The sequence below is a fragment of the Euprymna scolopes genome, chromosome 3, assembly GCF_053919585.1.
Source record: "Euprymna scolopes isolate OS-2025 chromosome 3, ASM5391958v1, whole genome shotgun sequence".
NCBI classification, from domain to species: Eukaryota; Metazoa; Mollusca; class Cephalopoda; order Sepiida; family Sepiolidae; genus Euprymna; species Euprymna scolopes.
In genome coordinates this window covers 94,444,868-94,467,518 of record NC_136484.1, presented here as the reverse complement: position 1 = coordinate 94,467,518, position 22,651 = coordinate 94,444,868, and positions in this window count along the sequence as shown.

The following is a 22,651-nucleotide window of genomic DNA, read 5'->3' as shown; positions in this document are numbered from 1 at the left end:
GAGAGAGAGAGAGAGAGAGAGAGAGAGAATAAAATGATTTTTTAATGTCGTAAATTGTCTCATATGATTTTTAACTTTAAGGGTCATCTTATACGCCGAAACACACACACACACAACCCAGCACGTTCCATCTAAAATCAAACAGGAAGGGTAGGACTGGTAGTCTTCCTCATTCTGTAGCCTTGGACTCTACTATTGGCCAGCATTTGGTTGACAATCCATGTTGTGCCGAAAAATATAAAATAAAGTGGTTCGAGGTGTTACACAGAGCAGACTCCAAAAACCATTTAAAAATTTTGGAGTCTGTCTCTATTGCGGTTCGAAAACATTCTTTATGCCGGCAAAATGAGACAACAAAACATTATTTCTCTTTGGGGAACTTTTACCCGCTTTTCCCTCATCCCCCCCCCCCATTTCCCTCGCTGTGCCAACGTTTAGTTTTAATCGCTTTTAAATGCAATTTCAGATTAAATATTTCTTTTAATCGTTTTTTTTTCTTATTATTTCTGGCACATTCAAATTCCCCCGTAGTGCTTTTTAATTTCGCCAGTAATATTGTTTTTGTATGTTATCCATTTCTCCTGACGAGATGATAGCCGAAAAGCTTTCGAGAAATTCCCGTATATTTTATTCAAATCCTTATATAAATTTTGTACCTCCAAACACACACACACACACACATATATATATATATATATATATATATATATAGTTTTAAAAATAATTGGCGGAAGTTTCTCGAGAGCTCTTTCGGCTATCATCTCGTCAGGAGAAAATCGATAGCAAACAAAATAATATTGTGTCGAAAAATAAAGAGTAAATAGAGTAATAGAATTTCCAAACAGATTCACAGAAGTATTTACGACTGCTTTTTTTCTGTGTCCTGGCGTTTGGTATATACTACGAGACCTGCTTTTCCGTCTTTCCGCAAGGATAGTTTGCCTTACATCCAAAATAGTAATATTGTATATCAATTCAAATGCCAGTGCGATGCTGGTTATGTTGGGCGAACATCCTTGCACCTTTTGACTCGTGTAAACCAGCATGTTCCATCGAAGATCAGACAAGGGAGGATGGGGTCTGGTGGTCTCCCTCCTTCTGCAGCCTTGGACTCTGCTATTGGCCAGCATTTGGTTGACAACCCGTGCTGAGCCGATAGATATAAAACAGATTGGTTCGAGGTGCTACATAGAGCGGACTCCAAAAACAATTTAAAGATTTTGGAGCCTGTCTCTATTGCGGTGCGTCAACCTTCTTTGTGCCGGCAAAAAGAAACAACAAACGCATTGTTTCTCTTTGGGGAACTTTGAATCTTTTCTCCCGCTTTTTTTTTTTTCCTCCCTCGTTGTGCCAATATTTTAATCGTTTTTAAACGCTAATAAATTTATTTTAGTATCCCCATACTTTTGGCACATTTAATAAGTTCCCCATTAGAACTCTTTATTTTTCGACACAATATTATTTTGTTTGCTATCGATTTTCTCCTGACGAGATGATAGCCGAAAGAGCTCTCGAGAAACTTCCGCCTATTATTTTTAAAACTATATATAAATTCTGTACCTCCAAACATTTATTTATATATATATATATGTGTGTGTGTGTGTGTGTGTGTGTGTATTTCTCAAACATAAATAAAAAAGAAAGAACAAGGGCGTGCAAACAAAGCGACCAACCCCTCTGCGATCTCTTCTTGCTGAAGTTTCGTCGTTTTGTTAGTTTCATTTAAATTACCTCCCTTTAAGATTAATGAACAAATATTTTAAGAAATTATGATGTTATGTCTATCTACCGAAATCTATCAACCTAAACGATTGGACCCTTGTATATTCTATATATTTTCTGCTATTATATAAAAAAGAACTGTGTGTGTATGAGTTTGTTCTCTATGTACACCCAAACGGTTGGGACATTTTAAAAAAATTTAACACAAATTTACTTTATGTACCTGGCAGTGTTCTTAGATAGATTTTTTAATACAATGTCTTCGATAAGTATCGAAAATCGAAAACATCTGATAAAAGATAGAACAGGCGATTTTGACTAAAAGTTAACGTCTTATATAGCGTAACATCACAAGCGCATTCGAGAAGTTTTATCACCACACAAGTAGAAAGGCCCGATACATAAAATCAACAGTAGGTTCTAAACTAAAAACAATATTTTAATATTTATTCATTAAGATCAATTCCTTTAAAGCTCCAAAATAAAAAAGACTTTCGAAAAAACCTTTTATATTTATCTCATTAGAAAATGTCAGATTCCTCGGTAACAAAATAGAAACATATACTAAATGTCAGAGAACTCATTAAAAAAGACATTGTTCTCCTTGCGTATTTTATTAATGATTTTTATATTGTTTGCCCTGCAGGAATTAAACATGGCCGCCTATAATAATAATAGTGATAATAATAATAATAATAATATATATATATATATATATATATATATATATATATATAGTCATCCACGTACAGTACTAATTCATTGTATCACAGCTCATCAGTGCGGCTAGACAGGCAACTACCTCAAGTCAGGATCGAAACCCAACTGTCCAAATAACAGTCAAGGCTTCTAAGCACTACGCTATTCGGCTGCTGGTGTTTTTGTAACGATATTTTAACCTCGTCCAAATGCCTCCGCTCGATGTGTTTACACAAAGAGCGTCGCTTAATACGCTAATGGCAGTTTGTATATCACTTCCCAATATGCTCAACCTAAGATAGGGAGCATTATAGTCATCCACATACAGTACTATTTCGCTGTATCACGGCTTATCAGTGTGGCTAGACAGGCAACTACCTCAAGCCAGGATTGAAACCCGACCGCCTGTACGAAAGACAAGACTCCTAAACACTACGCTATCGGCGGCTGCTGTATGAGTCGTGAGTTTAACGATGTTTTGACACCTAAGCTCGATTTGTTTACACAAAGAGCATCGCTTTATACGCTAATGGTAATTCGTGTATCACTTCTCAATATGCCCAACTCAAGATGAGGAGCATTATATAAGTGTATATGTGTGTGTGTATGTGTGCGTATTATTAGCAGGCTCCCTGGCATATACGGTCGTGAAATACGCTTAAATATGACATTTTAATTAATGCAGATTTCGTATTTATTTTGATAGAGCCAATTCTCTATTGATTATTATGTTAGACCTAATATATAGTAGTGATATGAAAAGTAAAAAAAATGACTTGGATGCTATTAGTACATTTTAATGTATAAATGTATGCACATGAGTAGAGGACCGCGTCAATTCCACTGCCAAGTTCCAATTCTTTTAAATTTTGATCTCTTAGTAACTATTTCTGCCGTCTAAAACAAAATTGAACTTGTTCCACGGGCCAAAATCCTTCATGTACAAAGTTTCAAGCCTGTAGACCAAAAATTGACAGAATAATTTGATAGAGATCCTTCCACAAATAGACAGGCAAAGAAGGTGAAACACACACGCACACATCTACGATTATATAAATGAAACTTTATCTGTGTGTGTGAGTTCGTTCCTTATAGACTCCGAAACAGCTGAACAGATTTTCTTTAAAATTTACAGAACTTTAGTGTATAAGTCTGAGGGTGATCTTAGTTAAGTTTTGTCTCAGAATACCTCCAATAATTACCGATAATCGAACCCGTTATTTTAATTTATCTATCATCGGTAAAGCCGTTTTTCCATGTCGTCGCTTAGCAACAATGATAGAACAATGGACCGTGAAAATTCTACAGTGGGTAAGTTGACAGCGGTTTTTTTTTCATGACGTGGTCTGAAGGTGAAAACCCTGCACATTTTTTTCGTTAACGGGAAAAAAGTTTATACAAAATAATTTTATTAAAGATACAGTGGGTTTTCTAGATTGCAATGTAGAATAACATATTTTGGACTAAGTTACTGCATGGAGGCATGTGAAACTTCCTCCCGGGCGATTTTACGGATTTCGATGACAATAAAAATATAGGCGTGTGAAATATTCGTTGATTATCATTCAATCCCGGGCAACGTCGGGTCTCCCTCTCTCTCTCTTTCTCTCTCTATCTCTCCATTATATATATATATATATATATATATATATATATATATATATTCACACAATAAATAACTGTTTCCAAATGCAATAAAATTCACGTGTCTAATTGAAAGCGGAACATGGCGAAAAAAAAAAATTTAATGATTTTTTGGAAAACCGGCGTCAATCATTTTTGAATGTCTACGACTTTAAAATCATATCTAAATAAAAAAGAAAGAAAGAAAGAAAGGTTTTCAAACACCTTATAACTCGCAGAACAAAATGGTAGAAAGGTAACTTTCTTACTTTTGGTAACAATTATTTATTAAATACTAGCCTGGCTGCCCAACGTTGTCTGGGTATTTGGAGATGAGTGTGTTGAGCAAAAAACAAAAAAAGTAGTAGTAGGAAGGCAGGCTCGAACCAGTACCGCGAAGGAGGAAAAGAACGGGGGGAAAACGTGACGCCTTTGCCGTTGTGTCCATCGCTAACCCGGAAGTGGCGAAGATTTAAATTAAGGTTAGTCAATCGAAAAGAAGGGATGACTTTCGAAAATATCGGCAAAAAAGCGACCCCTCCTTATAGAAAAGTTCCCAGCTGATTAAATGGATTATTGTTTTTAGCCAATTATTCGATATTTGTTGTCCGAAGGGTTGAGCTTTAAAACGATACCGATTTTGTAAAAATCCGTCGCCTCTGTTGAAAGTCTTAGGCAGACATACATACATACATACATACATTTAAACAAACAGGTGAGATTTATATTATAGATGTTTTTTTTTACCTTTTTCTGTTGTTAATTATCACGCACTATTGTTGATTTGTTGCTTTCCTGAGCTTGAATCCAAAGTCTCACATTGCAAAACCTTGACAAAAACACTTGTCTAACTATAATCACTGAACAATTTCTCTTACTCCCTAACTGTGTCTAATTCAAATTCCATAACAAAGCTTCTCTCCTAGACCTGCCCGCCTATGGGGAACTCTATTCCTGGCTTACCATATGGTCGTATTCAAGTCTAATGTAAACAAGTTCTTGTTGAGTCATCTCCTTTAATAATCAAATTCTACCCAATTTCCACAACTAATGATTACTACACTTATATCAGTAACCACCTAGTCACTCATTAACCCTTATCCTCGAGTGGCCTTCAGACATTGATAAGTGGAAACTCCCTTGTAAAAAAAAAAAAAAATGGAAAGAGATGACAGCATGAATCTTTTCTAAATGTAGTTTTAATATAAACGAACATATGAAATCAGAAATTTAAAAGTTTTTTCCTAACAAAGGTAAGTGAGGTAGTGACAAAAATGTCATAGGATCACTGTCTGCCAGGTCAAACAAATTATTACCGTGCTCCCAACAAAAATTGTGTTTCTTGTTTATGTTTCAGTCTTGCGACCTCGCATAATTAACATTTCCTAGAATTGCTTCAAGGAAATTTGATTCTAATCTTCAAACGCTGCAAAGACTCCGGTTACAATTAACTTGTCGCTATTTACGAAACACTCCAAACAAACACAAACACACAATGGCTTTCAGTTCGTGAAACATCGGCATAAAGAAAAATATTTCATGAAGATGAGACTTACTAGCAATAGATTGAACATTAACAGCAATGTCTACAAGGACCCGTGGGTGTTTTTTTTTATAGAGGCGGCGAACTTTAAATTAAAATAAATCATAGTATAATATTTTTATTACACAAATATGTGGTTTACTCCAAACGTTAATTTTTGGCAATTATAATTAAAATACAATTTCGGATATATAGCATCATCTAGAGGTCCAATTTTCACAAACTCTATGCATTAAATTAGCTTGTATTACGGCTATGGGTCGAATAGTATCTGGTTTATCAGCATAAACATGGGAATTTACATATTGTCAAAGAAAATAATCTAATGGGGTTAAATCGCACGAACGAGGTGGCCAGTGGACAGGTCCATTTTGTGAGATTATTCGTTCATCAAATGCTTCTATCAGGAAGTTAATTGTATCGTACGCTGTGTGGCATGTGATTCCGTCCTGCTGAAACTCCACGAGTAATTACCAGACCAAACGTAATTCACAATGCGCAATAGTTGCGAAATCGGCAATTAAAGAAGAAATCCCTCACTTGGTCCGAACTGATATGAATGGCTCTCGTCTCAAAGAGGTTCAAAGAGCTTCGACACGCTTCTGGGTCTGATCTTTACTCCTGACCTGAAATGGAAGACCTATATCAAACCTGTTGCCAAAATCGCCAGAAAAATGACTGCGTCCTTCTATCGCTTCATAAGGTATCTCACTACCGGCACACTGCTCTATCTGTATATCGGTTGCACGCAATTCTACCCAATTACTCCGATAAACGGGATTCATTTTTGGGGCACATTTCTTATTTCATTCAAAATATGGGCAATTGCGATGGATTACAGACATTCCTTTGGAACAGAATAGGTTTGTAGGTTTGAAAAAAAAAAATCTTAAGCAGAAAATTTAAGCGTATTTTACGAACGAGCAGCACTAGGCGCCCCTGCCAGTATATATATATATATATATATATATATATATATATATATATATATATATACTAGCAGAGAGACACGAGGTTTCCCGGGATTGAATGATGATCAACGAATATTTCACACGCCTATATTTTATTGTCATCGAAATCCGTGAAATCGCGCGGGAGGAAGCTTCACATGCCTCCATGCAGTAACTTAGTCCAAAATATATGTTTTTCTACATTGCACTCTAGAGAAGATACTGTTTCTTTTATAAAATTATTTTATATAAACTTGTTTCGAGTTAACGAAAAAACAAAAAACATTAAGAAATTTACGCGTGGGGTTTGAATCTACAGACCACTTCAAGCAAAAAAAAAAAAAAAAAAAAAAGAAAAAAAAAGGAAAAACACGTAAATTTTCAAGTCTTATAAAATTCTTTGCATTTAATGAAAAAAAAAATTAAGAAATTTATGTGCGGAGTTTGAACCTACAGACCGCGTCATGCAAAAAGAAAAAAGAAAGAACACGCTATCAACTTACCCACTGTAGAATTTTCACGGCCCGTTGATCTATCATTGTTGCTAAGCATCGACATGGAAAAATAGCTTTGCCGATGATAGATAAATTAAAATAACGATTTCGATTATCAATTATCGGTAATCATCGTGGATATTCTGAGACAAAACTTAACTAAGATCACTCCCAGACATATACACTAAAATTCTGGAAATTTTAAAGAAAATCTGTTTAGCCGTTTTGGATACTGTAAGGAACGAACTCACACACAAAGTTGCATTTATATAATCATTGAGATAAATAAAAAAAAAAGAAAATGGCTCCTTTAGTCTTTGACAGACTATAGATACCCAAAAAAGGGTGCCTGCACGTGAATTTTTTGTGGCAGAAGCTGCGTAATCTCCAACCACACCTCTCCTGAGTCGCCATTGTTAAATACTAGTTGCAAATGATATGTTTGTGCAAAACGACTGGAAACAAATGCCGAGATAAGCAGAGAGCACATACAGCGGCTAGAATTCCCTAAACTTCGGTGATCTGACGAGAACCGGCATTATCGCGTTCACACACACACACACACACACACACACACACACACACACACACACACACACACACACATAATATAAGCTGGCGTTTTGGATTTCCTTATTTCCTAGTTGTTCATCGGATTACATTGGTGATACATTAATAAATTTAAAGTTCACCGGCTCCAAAAAAAAAGAAAAAGAAAAAAAAAGAAACACCCTAAATAATAGTTTGTTAAGTTAATTTTTATTTTTTATTTTTTATTTTTGCTTCACTCCAAACAAGCACAATGCCACTGAGGAATCAACGGCTACTGTGAATTAAGAGCCAGTTTTATAGGGAAGCGGGAGAGCCTAAGTAGAAAGTTGTGCAGCGAGATGTTTGTTCAAATTACATTTAAGTATCTGCATGTTGGCACAGCCACGGAAATAGGGAGCAGGAAGGCAATTCCAAAAGTCTGAGTAAATAAACTTAAAAAAAGGTGTGATGGGTGATAACTAGGGCTACGACAAGAGAATATTCTTATCATTGTTTTGGCTCTTGAGTATATATCCGACACAGTTATATACAATTAATCAATCGAGAATCACGTCACTCTATATAAAAGCATATAACATATTAACTGATATATACTCAAGAGTCAAAATAAATGAAAAGATTATTCTCTTGTCATAGCCCTAGCGTTAACGTCGGTACGAATATGAAATTGCTTCAGCATCTTATTACATAGATTGTGATTCTTTGGCTTTAAATAAACAATCGAAATTGTAAAGCATGTTAGTATTTCAAAAGTTTATGTTCGTTTAATTAACGTTCAAAACTTTCTCCGTTAATCATAGTCGAAATCGCAGTTTTGACTCTAAGGAACATTTTGCACTATTTGAAAATTTCAATCAATTTGCTGCAATTATTGAGAAACGAACTAATTGAAGATGATATAAAGCAATATAAAATTTATTAAAATTTAGGAAATGTAAGAAAAAAATAAAAAATAAAAAAGGGGAAATTGTCTAAAAAAAAATGTCTGTATTAACTTATTAACTTTTAATTTTTAGTGATAAATGCGATTCATTTTTGGGGGCACGTTATTAAATGACTAAATAAATAATTACGAATGTGTACAACAAAAAATGATTTCAGTATTCGATGAGAATGTGATTTCCCGTGGAAATGACGACGATTGCTTTTTCAATTTCCATATGCAAATTAATTTCATATTCCATTCAAAATATGGAAGGACAATTTCGATAGATTACAGACATTCTTTTGGAATAGAATAGGTTTGAATAAACAAAAATCTGAAGGGGAAAGTGAGTTCCAATATTAAATTATCTAAAAACTAAAATTTGTATGTACTTTTCAAAATATAGATATATAATGTGTCTGTGTGTGTGTATATATATATATATATATATATATATATATATATATATATATATATATATATATATATGTGTGTGTGTGTGTGTGTGTATGTGTGTACGTGTATATATCATTCAAACACAATAGTGTTTGAATATATAGTTAAGTGGCAGTTTTAATCATTTAAAACTGATTTAAAGCTTCACAGCTCCCTCATTTTTCGACTAAATTCCAAACAAATATTACAGTTTATAGATCACCTTCTCAGCTATATTGTGAAAAAGAAATTTCAATTTTCGTTCTGTAAAACAAAACTTATGATGAATTTTCTGGTGTTCAAAATCGTAAAAATATATAAGAAGGTGAGCGACGATTTTATGACTGGCTTCAGCGACTACTGTTGCTATTAATTCACTGCTGTCGCGAAAAGAAAAGTAACAAGTGAAACAAAGAGAATGAAAGCATGAAAGGGAGATAATGGGGGGATTTTATTGAAAGTAGACGAGTGCCGTATATTGTTATTACATATGTGCTTATGTGGGCAAAAGAATAAGACTGAACTTAAACAATGAGCAAGTGAATTTATTAGAAGTCTGGAAAAATCATGGATTATAATAGGAAAATGCGAGTATCAAAAGAAATATGGTTATCTTAAACATGGAAGACTAACGGACTAGTTATTAAAACTGGAAAAGAAAAGGACAAGATATTCTAGTAAATATATAATAAATTTATAACTAAAAATATTGCAGCATTAAGAATTTCTTTTAAAAATTCAATTTATAACATTATATAATGAATTCTTAATGCTGCAATATTTTAAGTTATAAATTTATTATATTTTTTACTGGAATATCTTGTTTCCTTTTCCAGTTTTAACAACTAGTCCTTTACTTTTCATGCTGGCAGTTTTCTATTGTAACACATTATATATATATATATATATATATATAATAAAAATTACAATTAAATTTAACAAAATGATCCAAGATGGTAATAAATATTAAAGAATTAATATTTATAAAATTATCTCAGCTAGATGTAAAAGCTCGATAAAACCAAATAAGAAATAGAGCTTATAATATGAGCAAACAGTTAACAAAATATGTTACAAAAACACTTTGAAATGAGTTAAAAACATATTTAATCTGAAAAGGAAACACTAGATAAATAAATCCATTTATCTAGTGTTTCCTTTTCAGATTAAATATATTTTTAACTCATTTCAAAGTGTTTTTTTAACATATTTTATTAACTGTTTGCTCATTATATATATATATATATATATATATATATATATATATATATATATATATATATATATATATATATATATTCAAACAAATGTTATTGAAGAGCACGGAATTCTTCTGTCTTATTATCTTCCTTTTTATTTTCTCCAATCTCCGAATGGTTTTCTTTGTATTTTTTTAAGATTGTATAAGTTGGACCCATAGCGAGTGCTTTCGACAGAGATACCTCTATCATCCTTAGGCACGTTGCAGAAATTACTATTTTATTTTATTTTTTTCCCTAATTATATATATATATATATATATATATATATATATATATATATATATATATATATATATATATATTACATATTTTTATAGTCACGTGGTGGCTTATTATGAATTAGGTGGGCGGACTTTTTTTTATTGTATATATACGCATGCACATGTTTAACATTTAAAATCTGCTATCCTAAGCATTTTAAAATATTTCGCCTATATTCGTAATTTATATTATTGATCTGTGTTTTTTTTTGTTTTAATATATAAAAATTTGTCTATTTTTAGTCTATTAACGTTTTTTTTCCTTTTACAAAATCTTAGTGCTTTCCACCATGATTCCTCAGAACTCCAAATGATGGCAGCCATGTCTTCCCAAATGTTGCGATATTGAACTAGAATCAGAGAGGTGGAGAGTTAATCTTCGCGGCAATATGTTTGTAGTGTAACCTATCTAGATAGTATTGTTAGAGATACACTCTCGCAGTGTGCATTTGAATTGGTACACTATATTAGTTTTTTTTCTAACAAATCACCTGTCTGCGAAATATTGTTTTTAACTACAAGGTTAGTTGTCTGTAATTTTTTATAACATATAATAAACCTTACCTTCTTGTTATCGTTAGGAGTCACGTATTGGCGGATTATAGTTTTTAGATTATGTTCATGTGTTTTATAGTTCTTATGTATCTGATGTAGTACTTACCAACAAAACAAACGCCCACGTGTTTGTGCCTTGTATAGGCATGCGCGACAACAAAACTTGGGTTTTTATAAGCGGAAGTCTCGAGGTTGTCAGGAATCTACAGGCGCATGCACAAGAGAAGGGATTGAGATAGTGGTATAAAAGGCAGGTCGAGTGAGAAGGTTGTTGTTGTTGTCATTGGACGTTACAGTGACGCGTGCGTTAGCAGGTGATTAAGAGGCTGTTTTTTTTGTGTGTCAAGTCGTACACCTCGGTGAAGATCATATAAGTCGTGCACCTCGGTGAAGGTGAAGGTCATAAGCTATTTCGGCCATTTCGTTTTGTCTCTTTTCCTGGACAACTATGGCTGGGGCAAAGTTTGATTTAAAACTGATACCCGAATTCGACGGATCCACTTCTGTGAAGTAAAGGGGGTGCATACCGTGATTCCCCTGAGATTGGCTGGAGGCGCCCTAAGTGTATATCAGCAACTTAGTGCCATGGAGAAAGCTGATGTTACCTGTATAAAAAATGCTTTGTACAAGGCATTTGCCATGGATCCCTGCACGGCCTATGAAACATTTGCCTCTAAGAAACTCATGCCAGGAGAAACCGTGGACGTCTTCTTCGCGGAGCTGTAGAAACTTGCAGTTCTATTTGGCAATGGAGTGTCAGAGCAAACACTGGCGTATGCGTTTGTGGCCGGCCTTCCCACCCATGTTAAGCAACTGTTGAGGGCTTCCACCAGCGTATCTGTAACGCCCATGGAACATTTGTTAGAACGCGCTCAAGCCATTATCAGAGATGAGGAGGACCTGAGGGAACCAGTTGTAATGATGGCGCAGGCAGCCAAGACTAATGCTGAAAAGAGTCCCAGTTTGGGACCCACGACCAATGGGAGATGTTTCTGCTGCGGCCAGCGAGGCCATTTCGCAAGAAATTGTACTAACAAGGGGCGGGGGCGCCCGCGCTGTTTCCAATGTGGTAGTTATGGACATTTATCCCAAAATTGTGCGGGAAATGCATCAGGGGGCAGAACGTCAGCGCCTCCCTGTTCCCCGGACAAGATTTAATTGAGGCGCAACCGACAATAAATGTGTATGTGGACCAAGTGCCTTGCTCAGCTCTTCTCGACTCCGGCTGCTCACACACCATCATGAGTGCCAAGTTGTGTCGAAACTGGACAAAGCAGAATATCAAAGTAACCACAATAGGTGGCAATACGCAAGCTTGCTGTGAAGCTGGAACTGTCAAAGTCCACACAGACTCTGGTGTGGCCGCAGACATTAATGTGCTGGTGATGTGAGGGGATTTGCTGGGATTCGATGTACTGTTGGGATATGATGATATTAAGGCACTGGGGGCAGTGGTTATTGGAAGAGATGGGACTGTGCGATTTTTGGAAACCCCAGTCTGTGCTGCAGTTCACATTGATCGGCTTGATTTTAAGGTGGACTACGACCCTCACCAAAAAGCATGGACTGCATCATGGAAGTGGACAAAAGGAAGGGCGCCAACCGAACTCAAGAATAGCATTGCAGAGTACTCGATACCCGACAAGGCCCATAATGAATACGAGAAGGAACTTGAGGCATGGATCCAGGATGGATGGCTGATCCCCTACCCCAACAAGCTGGGACCACCCAGGGGTCTGATTCCCTTAATGGCGGTAGTCCAGCATAACAAATCAAAAGTTCGTCTGGTGCTGGACTATCGTGAACTCAATAGATACATTGAGACGCACACTGCTGATGCTGACGTGTGCGCCAGCAAGCTGAGAGAATGGCGCCAGAAGGGCTCCAATGTGTCTATAGTAGACTTGCGGAAGGCTTATTTGCAGGTGCGAGTGGATGAGACATTGTGGCCGTTCCAGACAGTGTGGTTCCGGGGTCAGAGATACTGCCTTACTCGACTTGGCTTTGGGCTGAATGTGGCACCGCAAATCATGAAGACCATCGTAAATGCAGTGTTGTCCCAGGAAAAGACCACTGAGGATGCAACATCGGCCTATATTGACGATGTGTACGTCAATGAAGACGTACAATCTGCGTCGCACGTCAGAGAAAAGTTAGCTCAATTCGGGTTGAAGTGCAAGGATCCCGAACGTCTGAGGGATGGAGCACGGGTATTAGGATTGGATGTTTGCGGGAAAGACGGTACCTTACGATGGAGGCGTGGCAGTGAGATTCCAAACATCCCTGATGATATTACACGGCGGATTATTTTTTCCTTGTGTGGGAAACTTATTGGTCACTTACCAGCGTGTGGCTGGCTCCGAGCAGCTGTGGGCGTCATCAAACGCAGGGCTAGTTTAGTAACTACAGGTTGGGATGATGTATCTGGTGATGCTCTTTTAACTCTGATGACGACAGAAACCCTAGAGAGAGTTAACAAGGAGGACCCTGCCCGTGGAGAATGGTGTGTCGATGGGGACACTGAATGTGTGGGTTGACGCTAGTTCTTTGGCATTTGGAGTGTTATTGGAGCAACGTGGAAATGTAATTGAAGACGCGTGCTGGCTGCGACCCGTGAATGATGCTCAACACATCAACCTGGCGGAACTGGATGCTGTTGTGAAGGGTTTAAATCTGGCACTGCAATGGCAGTCAAAGAAGTTACACTTGTACACGGATTCTCTCTGCGTCTACCACTGGGTGTCCGACACTCTTTCGGGACGAACGACCCTGGTGTCTAACTCTGTCCCATGGGGAGGCATTGTAAATAGGTACAAGAGAGGTTGGGAATTGGTTGTTGACTAAAAGCGGTTTTATATTTTTTAATTCATTAAAGAATAACTTTTTGTTTGAGGAAATCACCTCCGCACGATGCATAAGATTCTTTATTATATTGGTTTTATAACGATATAGACATTCGCTTTTAAAATTTTTAACATAAGAATTAGCGGATGTAGGTTTTTTAATAACGGAGCTGGTGAATTCGTTGCTACTAGAGTAAATGAGAACGTCTAAAAACGAGATTTTATTATCAACACTTAGTTCGTTTGATAATAAAATCTCGTTTTTAGACATCCTCGTTCACTCTAGTAGCGACGAATTTACCACCTCCGTTTTTTAAAAAAAAACTACATCCGCTAATTCTTGTATTTTCAATTTTAAAAGCGAATGTCCATATCATTATGAAACCAATATAATAAAGAATCGCTCTTGACATATCAAAGGTTTTTGATAGAGTATGGTATATAAGTCTACTTCACAATATTACCAGCTAGGGAATATCTGGAAATGTCTTTCTAACCATCAAATTTTTTATTTCCCATATGTTTTGACAAGTAGTCGTCAATTGTAGAAGTCCCAACCTCAGATATTTGGGTACCTCAAGGATCATGGGCAAAACTCTCTTCCTGATCTTCATCAATGATCTCCCAAATCACATTCTTAGATCATTTATATACATTCATGCAGATGACACCACAATCTATGGCAGCACTTCAAAGGGCAGCAATGACCAAGATCTTTCTGATTCTCTCTCTCCTGATCTTGAGAACGTGGTGCAATAGAAGAAATGTGTTTGGTTAATTTTAATGCATGAAAAATAGTGTTTCTGGCCCCCATCACGCCTCAACTGAAATGAATGGCTCTCGTCTTGGGGGAAGCTCCATGTCTTGACAATTTTCTGCAACTGACCTTCACTCCTGATCTGAAATCAAATCTGTTGTCAAGATCGATAGAAAAATGGTTGATTACTATCGCTCCAGTAGGTATCTCATTGCTGATACAAATCTCTATCTGCGTAAGAGCCAGATACGCTCTAAAATGGAGTACTGTTGCCACATTTAGGCAGAAGTGTCTTGGCACGCCCTATCCAGCCTCCAGTTCAAAACCGTCTTCAAAATAATGTAATAAGGTAATGCTCTTTTTTTTCTGCAACCTCTTTCCCATAAAAGAGACGTTGAGAGCCTGTCTCTGCCCTTTTGTTATTTTTATGACAAGTGCTCAATTGAACTCCAATCTGCATGCAATAGTTCCAGTGTAATGTAAACAGACATGTCGCTGCCCAACTCCTTACATAGTATCCCGGCAAATTTGGTCTGTATTAGTAGACCCTTAGGACTTAGTGGCATCGTGCCTGGTTTGGGGTTAATAAAACGTAAAATAAAAAGAATTAAAAAAAAAAAAAAAGAAGAATTATGGTACAATAATATCGTAGCATCTGTATTTGGGACTGACGTCCAGATGGAAATACACCTTTGGCATTTCCACGGGTCCCACAAATTTATTATTATTAGTGCTATAAAATTTCCATTATCACAGTCATTTTATTTTTTATTATGCCTATAAATTTGGATATTTTTTAATTGCTTTTCTATTTTTTGATTTTGATTCTATTATTCTCATTATCAGTGTTAGTATTATCATTTTTTAAAAAATTTTTATGATCGTATTTCTAAAAAAGATATCGATGATTTTAATATCAAAAGATTTTTTTTTAAATTTACTGCGTGAATTTTTTTTTTATGAATTTTAAACATTTTTTCCCTCTTTCTAAAAATCATTATCATCATGTTGTGAATTAATGTGTTTCTCAATTTTTTTTTTTTTTTGTATTTTAAAAAAAAATTATTTTATATCTCCGGTTTTATCCACAATGTTGAAATCGAAGACACTTTTTACAGGTTCACAGTCTAACCGAGCGATTGTACTTTATGACAGGGAAGCGCCCTATTAAAAATGACTCTGAATGGGTAAAAACTTGCAACTCCTGCACCCATCCATTGTACGAACATTTCAACCAGCCATGGTATTGATTATTTTGTCGCGATCCCCGCCCCACCCTATTCTCGCTCTCGTTCACTTCGGGAAGATGTAGAAGAGGAAAGTGAGAACAAGATGGCGGACGAGTGAAATCAATAGATTTGTCAAATGAAATATGAAAAATTTAGAGACAGTTTCTTGATAAAAACAGATTTACGAGATCCATCTAGAAGAAAACCAGACTGGACCATGTTTATCGATTTTACAGCCGACTATAAGAATATGCAGCGAAATTTACTAGTTATTTTCACACTTTCAAGCTACAATATATATATATATATATATATATATATATATATATATATATATATATATATATATATATATATTTAGGTTAAAAGGTATTCAGTAGACAAAAACCCATGAATTAAAACGAGGTTATTAAGAGTGTTCAATAAAAAAAAGATCCAAATACATTATTTTTATTTATATAGACAAATACAGTAAAACTCCTTTAATTTGAACTTCCTCTAAAGTTGGACTTCCTCTCATTTGGACTTCTTCTAAACCTGGACTTTCTCTAAACTTGAACTGTCTCGTCATTGAAATTGTATTAGCATATTTGCTGCGTCGTTGCAGTAAAACTGTTTACATGGTTTAATCAGATATTGTGCAGAAATGTTAATATTGGTACTATGTAATTATTATTACTATGTAGATTAGCTATTGATAATTAATTTACACTAACTGTAAATTTTTTTTCAGATTGCTATATTTAAAGCAAGCATATTAACAAAAGCATGGGGTAAATTATGTTCAGTGCCAAAGGCTTCTGAACTGAAAGAATCAGAGAATACATCTGGTCTAGAAAAAATTCTTGAAACGAAACGGGTACCGACCAACCACGATGTTCTTAAATCACTTAATGCAAATGATGTTGAAATGTGGGTGCAACAAGATGAGGAAACTACTGATCAATATCCTGAAGGCAGTAATGGTGATGAAAATAGCGACAGCTCCCATTCTCTTGACCCTAATGTAAATAACCAAGAACACTCTGATGAAGCAATATCATGGGATGATGCAGAAAAGTCTATGGAGATGGTTATAAAATTTCTAGAAAACAGTCCTTACTTTAGTGACAACTATGTTTTGCAAGCAATGTCACTCCAAAGAGATATAATCATAAAGAAGCTACAGAACCAAAAAATTGTAGATTTTCGTGATCGCTTACGGAATACAATGGCAGCGCCCGAGAGCTCAATCGATGAAAATAGAAACTGCAATGACACTCAGTCAATGAATAAATATATACATATATATATATATATATATATAAAGAATTCCCGTTCCACTACAGTCAAAATTAATCCATGAACAAAACAGTTTTTACACCAATTTTATGTCTCCTTTCGAAAATTAAAATAAATATATAATGATACTAGACACACCTTGTGCTTAGACTCCTCATTCCAATACTGATGAAAATCCATTTCATGATTTTAACGCTACAATATCGGAAATGCAAAGCATAAGAGTTTTTAATAAAATGAAATTCAGGTCATCTTGCTTAACTGGTGTCAAATATGATCTTTCATAATAAAGTCGCATTTTTATTTGTTTGTTCACAATTTGATTAATATCACAAATTAAATTTAATACTGAATACGGACGTTTACACACTTTCATTTCAGCGTGATTTCTATATATGCTATTTATTCAAAGAAATCTCATTTGCATATTACATTAAAGATCTATTTCATTAATGAGCTCCATGTAATTGTTTGTTGCAATAGAATTGCTTTAATTGCTCTATTTAGAAATATTATTTAAAGTTGATTTATTTATTTTATATTTAATTTATTTTCAATTATTATTAATAGACACCAGTTGTCTTTAAAAACGGAAGTAAATTTATTTATGCAAACTATGAGAGCTCTTTCCTCTTTAAGCTATAAGAATTATTTCGCTACTAAATTTTCACAGACAAAAATGGATATGTTTTATGCTTCCATAAATTTAATGTAGTTCACCTACAAGGAAAATCGTAAAAAGTTGGGATATTCGGTGTATCTTACTTGTATATGACTAAATCCTTCGCCTGCCAATATGTTTTGACCTGGTAACGCAAAGTGTATACAACTAGTAAGAGAATAGAATCTTAGTTATTTTTCTTAAACAATTATTTCGATTGTATTAAATCACACAGTTCCCTTGTTTATCAGAATAAAAAATAATAAAAAAAGATATTTTCAATCGGTCTCATCAGTGGGGTGATGTTACATCCAAAAAAACAAAACAAAAACAAAAACACACAAAACAAAACGAAATTTAAATAAAGAAAAAGTGAATATTTACAAAACATTCACTTTGTAAAAATTGATCTTTTCCAGATCAAATCCAACAGCAGAAAATATTCCATCCATCATCCAGCGCAACTGCAGCCGAGATTGAACTCACTACACGAATTTATAGTGTAATTCAAATCTTGTCCATAGCTGAATACTTGATGCTTCTCCAGGGCTATCAAGGGTATTTTTTATTGTGACGCCTAGATGGGTTGCCTACCATGGCTTAAGAGAGGCCCATCCACCCTGGAGAGAAGGATAGACCATGCCAGTTTCTCAACTGGTATTTTACCTCACGGTACATACAGTAACTCGCCTTCCCAAATGGTCACCCACCTGGTACTGGCCAGGCTCAGCATTGCTTAACTTTGGTGATCTGGCGAAAACTGGTGTGTCAACGTGATTGTGCCGTATAAGAGCGAGTATTAGAAAGTCACAATTTGCTCATGCATGGGGTACTGTTGCCACATGTGGGCTGGTGCATCTACCACTAGTCTCACTGTCAGACAAGGTCTAAAATAAAGAGTCTCAAATCTAATAGGTTCCACATTATCAGCAAAGCTCCAACCTCTGTCCCATCTCTGCAATGTTGCATATATGTGCCTGTTTTACAAGTACTTTAATGTGATGTGCTCCCCTCGACGTACATATTCATGAGTTGAAATAAATATATATTAAATCATTTCTATATTTCAATTTCTATATTTAACATATATTTACTTCACCTAGTTTCGAGAATAATCTATAAAGTTTGGAATCAAGTCTCTCCTTGCTGTTATTTTAGATCATTTGAAATCATATTAGTAGGTTTTATTCCCCCCACCCCACCGAGGTTTTGGGGAAATATCAGATATTTTCTAATTCAAATGCAAAACTTGGATAACAAATAAGAATGGTCGACACATTTAATATGTGATGTAAAGGGCAAAGTTTACACTTACTATTATATAAATTAAGCTAAAGGCTATTAAAAAAAAAAAAAACTTAGTTTAGGATAAACATTAGTAAAAAACATGTATCAATGATTAGCATGCCCCCTCCTCTCTTTATATATGCACACAGAAATATTCAATTATTGATAGGAATGACAGACTGGCGAGCTTGTCTGATACGAAGTTGGTAAATGATGACGTGGAACCCCCTATATCCAATAAAAATACAATTAAGAAACAAATTCTTGTGGTCCCTAAGAAATAGACAACTCGATAATTAGTAAAAATCATATATAATCGACAGAAAAACAAATACAACAAACGAAGAGCCCGGGTATACTTCAGTCCGAATGCCAAGTGCACATAACTTATGTGCTAAATATTTATTTGCGAGAAATATTTAATACAATGTATTTTATGATAAAATACTAAATGAGGCACAAGGCTGAAAAAGGAAGATGGGGTTAATGTTGTCCTATCTAAAATGAAATAAACTTAACTAATCTCTTTCACCACAATACCAGAATCACTTAATGAATAACCTACTTAAAATCGAAATGACAACATAACCGAGGTGTCTTCAAAAAGTTTCCAGATATTTTTCGTATGGGCATTTGTATTGATAGTACACACATGAAACTCTAGTCCCCTCCTAAGAAATCTCCTTCCGTGGCACTTTTGGATGTAACATCATCCATTCCATCAACTTCTAGGAGGCCGCATGAAAGTCCTCTTGTGTGAGCATGTCAATGACCCTCTTTACAACCTTTCATCTACTCAATTTTCTCTCAATTCCGCTACAAATAGTCTCTAAGGTTTTCCTTGTGCTTAGGGAATAACCAAACATTACAGAGAGCAAGATCTGGACTATAGGGAGTATAAGGAACTTTCTTGATTCCCATCTTGATCAAATAGTCTGTGACTAAGATGGAGCACCCTTTGGTACAAACTTTGCACAAATCTTTCACATCTTCAGTTCCTCAAGAATAATTGTGTGTACAGTTCCCACACTGACATCAAACTGTGCACATATTGTCTCTATAGTTACACAAGAGTCCTTATCATGAAATTCTTTATTTGGCCAATCAACTCTGGTGTTCTGAATACCTTACTCCTTGCACATCTCTCATCACCTTTCACAGACTCCCTGCCTTCCTTAAATCTCTTATGCCACTCAAAAACTGACGCTACATTCATGCAAGATGGTCTAAAAGCAGTCTGAAGCATTCCATACGTTTTTGTGTCATTTTACCAAGTTTAAAAAAGAATTTTACTGCATATCGTTCTTCTAAAGTGCACTCACATCCAGATTGCATTTTTTCAAATTCACCAGCTTTAGTAAGGTGTATTCCAATTCCTGCTGTAGCTGTTCATTTGCACCTGCAATCATGAGAATTGGTTAGGCATCTCAGAAGATGTATAGCAATAACATACTGAATTTTCAAGAGTCTATGACAATTTTAAATGCCTGTACAAAATAGTCTGGAAACTTATTGAAGGCACTTCGTACATTATGTGGAAGTTCGAAATAAATTTTTTCTGAACAAAATAACGAATATATATATACATACAATGAGATAATTGTTTATTAAGATAAGAATCCCCTCACTGAGAATGTGGCAAATAAGCAGTTTTACCAGTCAAAAAAGAATGTAGGTCCTCCAAAAACTACTTCATTCAAATTCCTCGAAATTGGGCTTACATCTGACAAATCATCAAATCTGTCACCGAATTTGGATCGGGAATGGGGATTATGAAACAAAAATTGGAAAAAAAAAAAAACCAGCGGTGGGAATGAGTAGCGTTATGACATCATGCATGCAATAACGTTGATAGACATATTCTCCCAGTCTTTATAATAAGTGTAAGAGTGTATTATTATCCGTAAGGTGGTCACACTAAAATACAAACATAGTTATTTATTTTTCTAATACAGCATGACACCCATGAATCGTTAATAAAATTCACAATCCTTTCTGCAATCCGAATATATTTGGTACAAATACACTTCATTGTATTGTCCAACATGTTTCAGTCATGAATATCCAACAGTCTTTGTTCAATGATAATCACGCTTGGATAAATTCTGCAAAATTGATAATAACTGTTTTTCATATAGAAATCGCTCCAGACAAGGCATGAAGCCATTTGGTATAAAAAGCTAAAAGAATAAATAAATAAAATATTTCAAGGTTAGAAACTAGCGCATAGTAAGGGTTAGATCGATAGATTCCAGTTCTGAAAACAGCAATTCTTTCTCCTTTGTCAGAAACATTGCTTGCGGAATGTGAGAACTAAAGAGCAAGGTAAGGGAAGCAATAGTTATGAGGCTGCCAGATGTAAACACAGGGTCTACTTTCTACTACCTTGAAATTACTTTTAAAATATATGTACATGATGAACTTACAAACTGAAAAATAATCAATATTCTTTTTTTTTATTATTAGAAATTTCTTTGAGCTGACACACCCCTTTCTTGACATTGTTTTGATTTTGGCAGTTAAGCAATAGTTTGGGGGTTGTTTTGATAGACATTATCTTTGAGATAAACCTTCAGATAAAAATCTACAGGGGGCGGGGGGGGGTTAAAGTCTGGTGAAAGTGAAGCAAATTAAGGATCATGTTTCCTACAGTGTCCCCCCACATATCATTGAACATTGATAAAACAGACTGTTGGACACTCATTACTGAAACTTTGTGGACAAGTCAATCATTGACTGAAATTTATTCGCACCACATGATAATTGGATTGTAGAAAGGGTTGTAAATTGTAAATTTAGCATCTTTTAGGGTAAGAGCGATTCTATACAAAGATCTACATCAATGATCTCCCAAATCACATCGTAAGATCATTCGTAGACAGTTATGCTGACGACACTACCATCTTCGGCAACACATCAAAGGCCGTAAACGACCAAATTCTCTGATTCTCTCTCCTCTGATCTTGAGCATGTAGTGCTACAGGGGAAAAGACGTAACTGGTAAATTTTAATGCATCTAAAACCAAGCTTCTATTTTTACATCATCAACACTCCGATCCTCATCTGGCATCAACTAAAATGAATGGCTCTCGTCTTGGGGAGGCTCCATTTTTTGACAAGCTTCTGGGTTTGACCTTTACTCCTGACCTGAAATGGAACACATACATCAAATCCGTTGTGAAAGCTGCTGGAAAAATGGTGGGATCGTTCTGCTGATGCAATTCTCTACCTATATAAGAGCCAAGTACGTCTCAGGATGGAGTCTATTACCACATCTGGGAAGGAGCTGCTAGAAAGATCTTATCCTGCTTGACAGTGTTCAAAATAGAGTTTGTATCCTAGTGGGGGATGCCCTTTTCTCTTCCCTGCAACATTTTTCCCACAGAAGAAATGTTGCAAACCTGTCTCTGCTTTATCGTTATTTTCATGTATTTTCATGGCAAGTGCTCGTCTGAGCTCCAATCTATGGTCCCTCCTCCTTACCTGACTTTTATGAAAAACACTCTTGCCAAAACCACTATCAATAATTTCCTACACTCTTTATCTATGCCTAAACTTAAACGTAGAATCCAT